At 45.2% G+C, this 8,638-nt stretch overlaps 1 protein-coding gene across 3 annotated transcripts in view; it reads left to right on the top strand.

The window, feature by feature from the left end:
- Positions 1-8,638, top strand: part of Tmod3 (tropomodulin 3) — a 56,604-nt gene that overhangs the window by 11,012 nt on the left and 36,954 nt on the right. The window contains exon 2 of one of the 3 annotated variants that reach the window (XM_023724024.1): positions 3,884-3,996. The exons of 1 other annotated variant lie outside the window; for it this stretch is intronic. The gene's annotated coding sequence lies outside the window, so the exon portion shown is untranslated. The remainder of the gene's footprint in view (positions 1-3,883; positions 3,997-8,638) is intronic. One more of the 3 variants, XM_023724023.1, reaches the window with a different exon arrangement.

Here is an 8,638-nt window from a genome sequence, read left to right as displayed (position 1 = left end):
GCTGGGATTACAAGCGTGCACCTCCACGCCTGCTTTTGGTGGCTGGCACCGCGTGTGGTTCTGGAGCGATCTCCCCAGCCCACGTGATAATCACATGAGTGCTAAGACATCAGCACTGCCTCAGCCTAAACTCAGTGAGGTTATCGTAGTGCTCTATCCAGATCACCGACCCTCCCTCACGGTCTTATCGTGTATTTGGTACTTACCACGATGTGGGCAGTTCTGCAGCTTGGTAATGCAAAAATATTTTCCCACCTTCAAAAGTGCTCGTGATCCTTAAGACGAAGATATTAGCAGAAGTGGTTGTGATGTGGTATTGGTAGATGTGGTATTGGTAGATAGGTGGCGGCTAACACCCCCTTCTGTAACTTTCTTTGTGTCTGTCCATCCCTTTCATATTCTCCTCTTACCCAGATTCTACAATTAATTGCTTATATTTTGTGGGGTAAAGAAATTTGTCTGGTGTGAACTAAGGAAAAGGGACCTTAAAAATGAACTTTGAGGTCTATGCTAGACACTGTCCTAAGTGATTTACATATTAATTCATTTAATGAACTTAATATTGATAGGTTTTTTCAGCTATACAGGGTAGAGCTCAGAGCAGAGTCCCAGGGTTCAGCATCTGCTCAAGTTCATAAAGATAGCAAACCATAGTTTTGTTTTTTTGAATCAGGTTCTTGGGGCGTAACTTACCCAGGCTGACCTGCAGCTCCTGGGCCCCGGTGGACTGCCCAGCCCCCCGCAGCTGAGGCTAGATTGCTCTGACTAGACAGATGCGCAGCCTGTCTTGAAGCTGTTTTAGATGTTACTTTTTTATAAGATATCTTATACTAAAGCTTCTCTTGATAATCTTTTTTTTTTTTTAATTAATTTCAGGGAAGGGTCTACAGGGTGTTCAGGATCTCACTACTAGATTGGACTGTAGTGATCTGCCTGTTTACAGCCTCCCAAGTGCTGGGCTTACAGGCACTTGTCACCACACCCAGTCCCAGTTGCCCTCTCAGCATGCCCTGGGGGTGGGGCCGGCACAGCAGGCCTAGGGATTGAACCCTGGCCCCTGTGCCTGCTTACAGGTGCTTTAATCCACTGGGCTATTTGGCCGGCCCAATTTGGTCATCTTGAGAGGAGTCCTCCATACTCAGTTAAGATGATAGTGCAGAGAGAATTTAATATTTTTTTAAATTTTGTATCACTTATTGTACTTTGCTGTGATAGTGCCTTCTGAGGCGGTTGCATTTTATAGGCTCTCAGTGACTATAACATTGTTTCACACTTTTTCCCCGTTACGGTACTGAGGGTTGGACCTATTACCCTACTGAGGGTTGAACGTAGGGCTTCTTGCGTGCTGGGCAAGCACTGTACCAGAGTCGTATCTCTAGCTCCTCTTAACTTCCAGTTTTTTATGATTAGTATTTTGCAATTCTTTAAATATCTTTGGTGATGGTGTTTAGTGGTCATGACTTTCTTTAGCACCTGCTTATTTTTTTTTTGTGTGTGTGTAACCAGAGATTGAACTCAGGCCCTTGTACTTGCCAGGGAAGCGCTTATTCCACTGAGCCATTTCCCCGGCCCTCTCTAGCTCCTCTTAAAGTTTTTAAGAGACAAGAACTTGCCAAGTTGCCCAGGCACGTCCTGAACTTGCAGTGTTCCTGCCCCAACCTCCCAAAGAACTAGGCCACTTTCATGTTGTAGTTTTGTTTTTCTTTCGCTTTTGCTTCCAGTTGTGGCTTTTGCTATTGGTTTCTTTCACTTAATTTGCTTCTGTTCATGAGTAGTATGCAGTAACATAAAATTTAAAACATGGAAGAAATGAAATAGATTATAGGAGCAGTATGATACTGTTTTAAAAATAGGTATTTTAAGTTCACATTCTGATCTTACCCACTGAATATTCTTAGCAGCCTATTTATCCTCCCTGAGCCTCTGTTTCTGTATCCATAACATGAGGACAGTAGTATTTCGCAGAATTACTCTGTTACTCTTCTCTTTTTTTTTTTTTTTTCTTTTTTACTAATTTTATTGAGAAACAAATAGCAATCAGACAGCCTCAAAACCGAGTAGTGGGACAGCTTCAGTAATCAACACACTGCACATCGTTGTCTCTGTAGCAGTCATCCATAGTACAAGACGCAGACGTGATATCCTGTCCAAACACCACTAGTACAAATCTTTCTTCTCACCGAACCAAAATAAAGCAACCGCACATCCATCCCATTCTGTATACAGAGATACAAAAATGGTCCCCCATTCTTCTCCCCCTCCCCGTCCAGCCCTATCACAGATGGGCACTCCATTGCCATTCAAACATTGTAGGTTCGTGAATCCAGCAAAACAGTCCAACATAGTCCAGCAGTCCACAACAGCAGTGGGCCATTCACTGCACTGGCAATGCCAGAAGTCGTCGAGTCGAGCCCCCCACAGCTCAGCATATTAATATGGCTTTACTTTTTTATACTTCGTGTTTATACTTCTGTGCTGGATGGTTAAGACCAAGATAAAGCAAGACCTATATAACAAGAAATATAACTTTTGTTTCGACAAGGTCAGTCAAATCCCCTCAGGATTTACCCTGAAACCCTGTACCACAGTTTGCAGATCCTTTGTCAGTGTCAGCCCTGTGGATGAGTCACGGCCGTTGCTTGACCAGTTTTTTCTCTGTGAAAGCCTGAGAGAATGTTCTCTCTCCATGTGACTCTCCTTAGGCACACTCTACATCATCAATCACATTCCTCTGTGGCTCCATAATCTCCTTGATCAGAAAATTTGGGACACATCAGTTACTCTTCTTTTGTTACTGGGACAAAATACCTGACACCCAAAAGTAAGGAAGGAAAGATTTATGCAGCTCACAGTTAGTGGAGGTTTCAGTCCATACTCTGCTGGCTCTAAGGCAGAGCGGCACATGGCAGAGGGCAGCAGTTCATGGCGGTGGAAGACAGCAAAGAGGGGGGGGGGCAGCTGTGCTTCTAGCAAGCCTTCCCCCCCCCCCGCTTTGCATTGTAATGCAGATTACCCACCCCAGGGTGAGCATAGCACTCACAGCCATACTCCCCACGTTGGATCATGAATTAACCACAAACTCTAGAGGCCACCCCATTGACTACATGAGGCTTCGGGGGGACACCTAGATGCAAGCCATAACAATTAGTATTAAATAACATGTGTAGTTAATGCGAGAGACAGTACCCAACATATAGCAATTATGCAAATAAAATTATTTCCTTTTCTCTTTATTATATCGGTCTCCTTGTTAATATGAGAAATTCAGGCAAATAAAAGAAAGCTTTTCTTATGATGTAATTAAAATGTAGCCAGTTCTAAGTCTGTCATAATTTGCAGTTGTTATAAGTGTTCATCTTAGAATTATTCTGAATTTCCATTTTAGGTCCTTATGCTGAGCTCTCAGCAACCTTCCTCCTTCTCTGGATTAAATTAGGTTGCCCTTTGCTCCTGTGTGGTGCTCTTGATTTTCCTCAGTTGCTTTTAAAGGAAGAATGTCCTTTGGCCTCTTTCTAAAGAACTTGTGCCAGACAACCCTTCTTCCCAGGGGACAGTGAACTGGGTTTCTTGGCCAATAGCAGTGATTTCAAAGACTTCCTCCTTTCCTCAGTTCTGCTTTCTTTAGTTATCACCAGTCTTGAATATCAGTTTTTCTTTCCACTTCTATTCCCCTCAACTTTTCTAGAACCTGTCCCTACCAGATTTGTGGCTCTCATTATCTCTGCCGTTTTACAGGGTTCTGTTTTTACTTATATGTGCGTATGGATTATTTTTTTCTAATCCTTAAATTTTTCAAAGTACATTTCATTTAAGTTTAATTGATATTAGAGATATTCTGAATAACATATGTGCAACAATGATCTTTTTACAATGTTCCTTACAGATCCTTGTTGTGCCGCAGACACACAGTGGCTACTAGCAACTGCAGAGGCCTCCACAGAAAGGCCCACCAGTGGAACAGAGCGGTGGACGCAGCAGACTGCAGGGGCTGGTGAGTTAGCTGGCTCATGTGTCTCAGAGGGCAGCTGTGCAGTAACCGTCTTGGAAAGGGCCAACTAAGCTCAAGATTTATTTTATTTTTGACCTGTGATTTTGTTTTTATCTTGAGTCCTATGGTTATGTAATTTGCAAATTTGTACTGATACCTTCCTTCTCCACTTTAATCCTAATGAATTGACAGAGAGCACCAATCCCAATCACACATGCAATAGAAATTTTACAGTTTTGTGTTTTTAAATAGCTGTTCAGCAACTATTCTGAATTATATCTTAGTCTAACTTAGGAAGGGCCAGCCGATTGCTCAGCGGATTAAAGCGCCTGCAAGCAGGCGCAGGGGCCAGGGGTTCAATCCCCGGGCCTGCCGTGCCAGCCCCGACCCCAGGGCATGCTGAAACTGAGATTGAGACTGAGCGTGGTGGTGTGCACCTGTAACCCCAGGTCTTGGGAGGCTGTAAACAGGCAGATCACTAGGAGTCCAATCTAGTAGTGAGACCCTGAACACCCTGTAGACCCTTCCCTAAAATATAAAAAAACTTAGTAAGGCATTCATAGGTCTAATTAGCTACTGTGTCATGCTTTTGAAAGCATCTGAAATTACAGATCATTTCTAAAATATAACATGTTGAATATTGTATTTGATATACAAATATCATAGTAAAATGCCTTTGAGTAAGTACATTAAAAGGTAGCATGTTAGATACAGAAATTCTAATTAAAGTGGCAGGGTCAAGACCGGAAGTAGATTATGGGGTTATTGTTTGTCTTCAGCCGTCGCCTTTTACAGGCTGATGCGCACAGTGTGAAACACAAGAGAGCCTTGCTTCGGAGGCAGTGACCGACCTCCCGAGCACTTAACTAGACTCACATAGCTAGTTACGTAAATCAGTCTTCGGGAGGTTCTGATGTGCTTTTCTCATCTCCAAATATTCTAGCTCAAGCCACCAAATTGCTCCAAAAAAAAAATCACCAAAGCATGGCTTACATAAAATTAGCCATCTTACGAATGTCATTTAATGACCCCAACTTGCTTTTCCCAGCAGGAACTCCTGCACTGTCTGCAGTGTGGTAGGAGAGCAATCCTGCACTCCTTTCCAGTTTTGGTTTCCTGATCCCTTATTGTGTGGTTACTTTTCCACTGTTGCTGAGACAAAATACCTGAAGCCCAGAATTAAGGAAGGAAAGGTCAGTTTGTGGAGGTTTCAGTCCATACTTGGCTGGCTCCAGGGTAGAGTGGCACATGGCAGAAGGCAGCAGCTTGTAGTGGAAAACAGTAAAAGCAACAAGAGCGAATAGGGAGAAGCAGCAAGCGCATGCCTGTTTCCCTCTTACCAGTGTGCAGGTTACCTGTCCCGGGCAGATGTAGCACTTACACCCATAATCCCAGCATTGGACCATGAGTCGGTCACACACTCTAGAAATCACTCCATGACTGCATGAGGCTTTGGGGAGACATCTAGACAGAAAGTGTAACACTTGTGCTGGGTCGTATGGCAATGTTCCTGGCTCTGTGAGGTCACTTACAAGTACCTCCGCTTTTTTTTTTTTTTTCCTCAATTTTTTTTAGGGAAGAGTCTACAGGGTGTTCAGGGTCTAGCTACTAGATCAGACTCATAGTGATCTACCTGCTTACAGCCTCCCAAGAGCCGGGATTACTGGCGCGCGCCGCCATGCCCAGTTTCAGTTGCCGGCTCAGCGCACCCTGGGGGCGGGGCTGGCACGGCAGGCCTGGGATTGAACCCTGGGCCCCTGCCCCTGCTTGCAGGCACTTCAGTCTACTGAGCTATTTGGCTGGCCCCTACCTCCGCTTTTGTTTATGGTCTCGGGTACGTGTTCTAGATGTCCTGGTTTCTCCTGAAGTACTCAGGGCTCTGTAGCTGGGGTCACCTGTTGGACAATGCCTTTTTCTTTTTTTTTTAAATGTATTTAGTACAGGGTCTTACTACGCTGCTGGGACCCATAGTGATCCTCCTGTTTTCAGCCTCCCCAGTGCTGGGGTTACAGGCGTGCACCACCATGCCTTGTCTCAGGTGGCCAGCTCAGTGCCCCTAGGGGAGAGGCCAACATGGCATGTAATGCTAGAAATGAAGCCTTTTTCTTAGAAAATTGACTTTTACCCTATTCCTAATAGGGAGTTTGGCTCTTCTCTCTGAGGTAATGGCTCTGTTTTAATCTCTTCTGATGAACATTGCACATTAATTCCAAGGCTTGCCAAACCTCTAGGAATGGTACTAAATTCCTTGCCTCCCCCATGAGATGTCAAGGTGCTTCTGCACATTGTAGGTTCGTGCCTCATCACGTGTATATCCTGACTACTCCGTATTCACCTAAAAGTTAATCATAACGAAGCTTGGTGAGTCCTAGCCCTCTGTGAATGCCCACAGTTTCCTGAACGTCACAGCGCACTGTGCCCCTGTGCACAGCGCCCTTAGCATGTAGAGGTGAGGCACCGTCCACCCTGGAGCGGACCTTAGTACCAGCGGGACGTCAGTCATGGGGTCAGCGGCAGAGGCAAGCTGAATGGTGAGCCTAAGTGTGTGGACCTTCGAGAAGGAGACGTAGTGGCCAGGAGGGCTCAGGAGTTAAAAGCCTGAGTGGTCTGTACGCCATGCAGCGGCTGCAGGGAGAAGTACCCTCTCGGTTGTTGAGGGGTGTGTGTGTGCGTGCACGCGCGTGTGCACCCCACTCAGGGAAGTAGGGGGCAGCCAGGTGACTTGAATTTGGGGTGCCTGTGAGGCCCTCAAGAGGCTGCCTGATCGAAGCAGCAACTGCAAGCGTTCTTAGTGTAAGTAGAAGGACCTGGCAGCCCGAACTAGAGTAGCCTGCAGGGAGAGGCAGTAGTCAGAACAGGGCCAAGGTGACTGCACCAGCGAAGGCAGGACCCCGGGAAAGAGGAATGGAAGAGAGGTGCTGCAGCCTCCTGTCGGGGGCCGGCTCCAGAGGCAGCTCTCTGAAGCCTTGTTTCTCCTGATGTTTCCATAGAGAAAAGGTCTTGAGTTTAAAAAAAACAAAACAAAACTGGCCTTAACCCCAGTTTCAGTTTGTTAATAGGATCTTTGGTTAGAAGCTGTGGCATTGGAGAGAGTATATAACTATAGTCCCAGGCCTTCCCAGGTGTTGTGGCACACATCACTATCCCAGCTACGCAGAAAGCGGAGGCTTGGGGCTGGGGAGGTAGCTCAGTAGAATGGCTGTCTGCCTTGCAAGTGCAGGGTCCTGAGTTTGATCCCTGGTACCACCAAAAAAAAAAAGAAAAGAAAGAAAGGTGAGACAGGCAGATTCTAGGCCAGCCTAGGCAATTTAGCAAAACCCTTTCTCAAAAATAAGTAGAAATATAATTTTATCTTTAAATGATTTTTTCTTTTGATTTAAGTTTGTTTTATAATTAGTATTTAGGCCTTTTAGGGGGACGGGTCCTGTTGGGAGTAGAGCCCAGGGCCTTGAATATGCTGTGCTGATGCCCTGCCGCTGAGCTCCATCCTTATCCTCAGCCCCTGAAATTCTTTTAATAGACTGTTCTCTAATTCTTGTTTTGTTCTTTTCACCAAAGCACATTTTGCTGTGACCTGGGTGTGGTGTGCATAGTTCAAAAGTCAGAAGCAGTATTTCTGGTTTTTCTCACGCAGCATTGAAATACAACAAAAGATTAATTTTTTTTAATTCAACAATGGTCATTATATTACGTATTGTTGTCTTCAAATTAGATGTTCAGATTACCAAACGTAAGTGTGCAAAACTGGTCCAAATTTTTTTTTTTAGTTTAAGCATTAACTATTCCTTCAGTAGACCAGTAAAAATAAGCGGTCCAATGAATTTGTTCTTTAAATTACACATTTTTAGGGCTGGCCAGCAGACTAAAGTGCCTGCTTAGGCAGAGCGCAGAGGCCAGGCTCGATCCCCAGCACCTGAAGCCGTGCTAGTCCCTGGGCATGCTGGCACGTGCCCGTAATCCCAGCGCTTGGAAGGCTGAAAGCAGGAGGATCACTGCGAGTCTGATCTGTGCAGTGAGACCCTGTACTAAATACATTTTTAAGAAAGTGTTTGGGCTGGGGAGATAGCTCAGTAGAATGGCTGCCTGCCTGGCAAGCGCAGGCTCCTGAGTTTAATTCCTGGTACCACAGAAAAATAAATAAATACATAAATGCAAATGAGCATGGTACCACCATGTAGATAGTAAAACCCAGAAGGTACCACCATCTAGATAGCAAGCACCGAGCACACACTGCCTGTGTTCTTAGCGGTCCAGGTCCTCTGGTTCTACGATCCTTCCAAAGTTACTCTCATGGCACTTTTTTTGTATTTGAGTATAGGGTCTACAGGGTCTCACTACATAGATCGGACTCCTGGTGATCTGCCTCCCAGGAGCTGGGATTGCAGGCGCGCACCACCACATCCAGTTTCAATCACAGACTCGGCGCACCCTGGCCCCTGCGTGTGTCGCGGCACTTCTTTTCTTTTCTTTTCTTTCTTTTTTTTCTTTTTTGTGGAACCAGGGATTGAACTCACGCCTTTGTACTTGCCAGGCAAGTGCTTATTCTATAGAGCTATCTCCCTGGCCCATGGCACTATTTTGAAAGTTGAGTGTTTCAGTTGGAAAGACCTAAGGTGTCTTTGTTAACCAGTAGTCTTTTTTTTTTTTTTT

Source organism: Octodon degus, unplaced genomic scaffold, assembly GCF_000260255.1.
Source record: "Octodon degus isolate 3935 unplaced genomic scaffold, OctDeg1.0 scaffold00105, whole genome shotgun sequence".
NCBI classification, from domain to species: Eukaryota; Metazoa; Chordata; class Mammalia; order Rodentia; family Octodontidae; genus Octodon; species Octodon degus.
The sequence above is the reverse complement of the archived record's forward strand: the minus strand, read 5'-3'. Positions and strand labels throughout refer to the sequence as shown.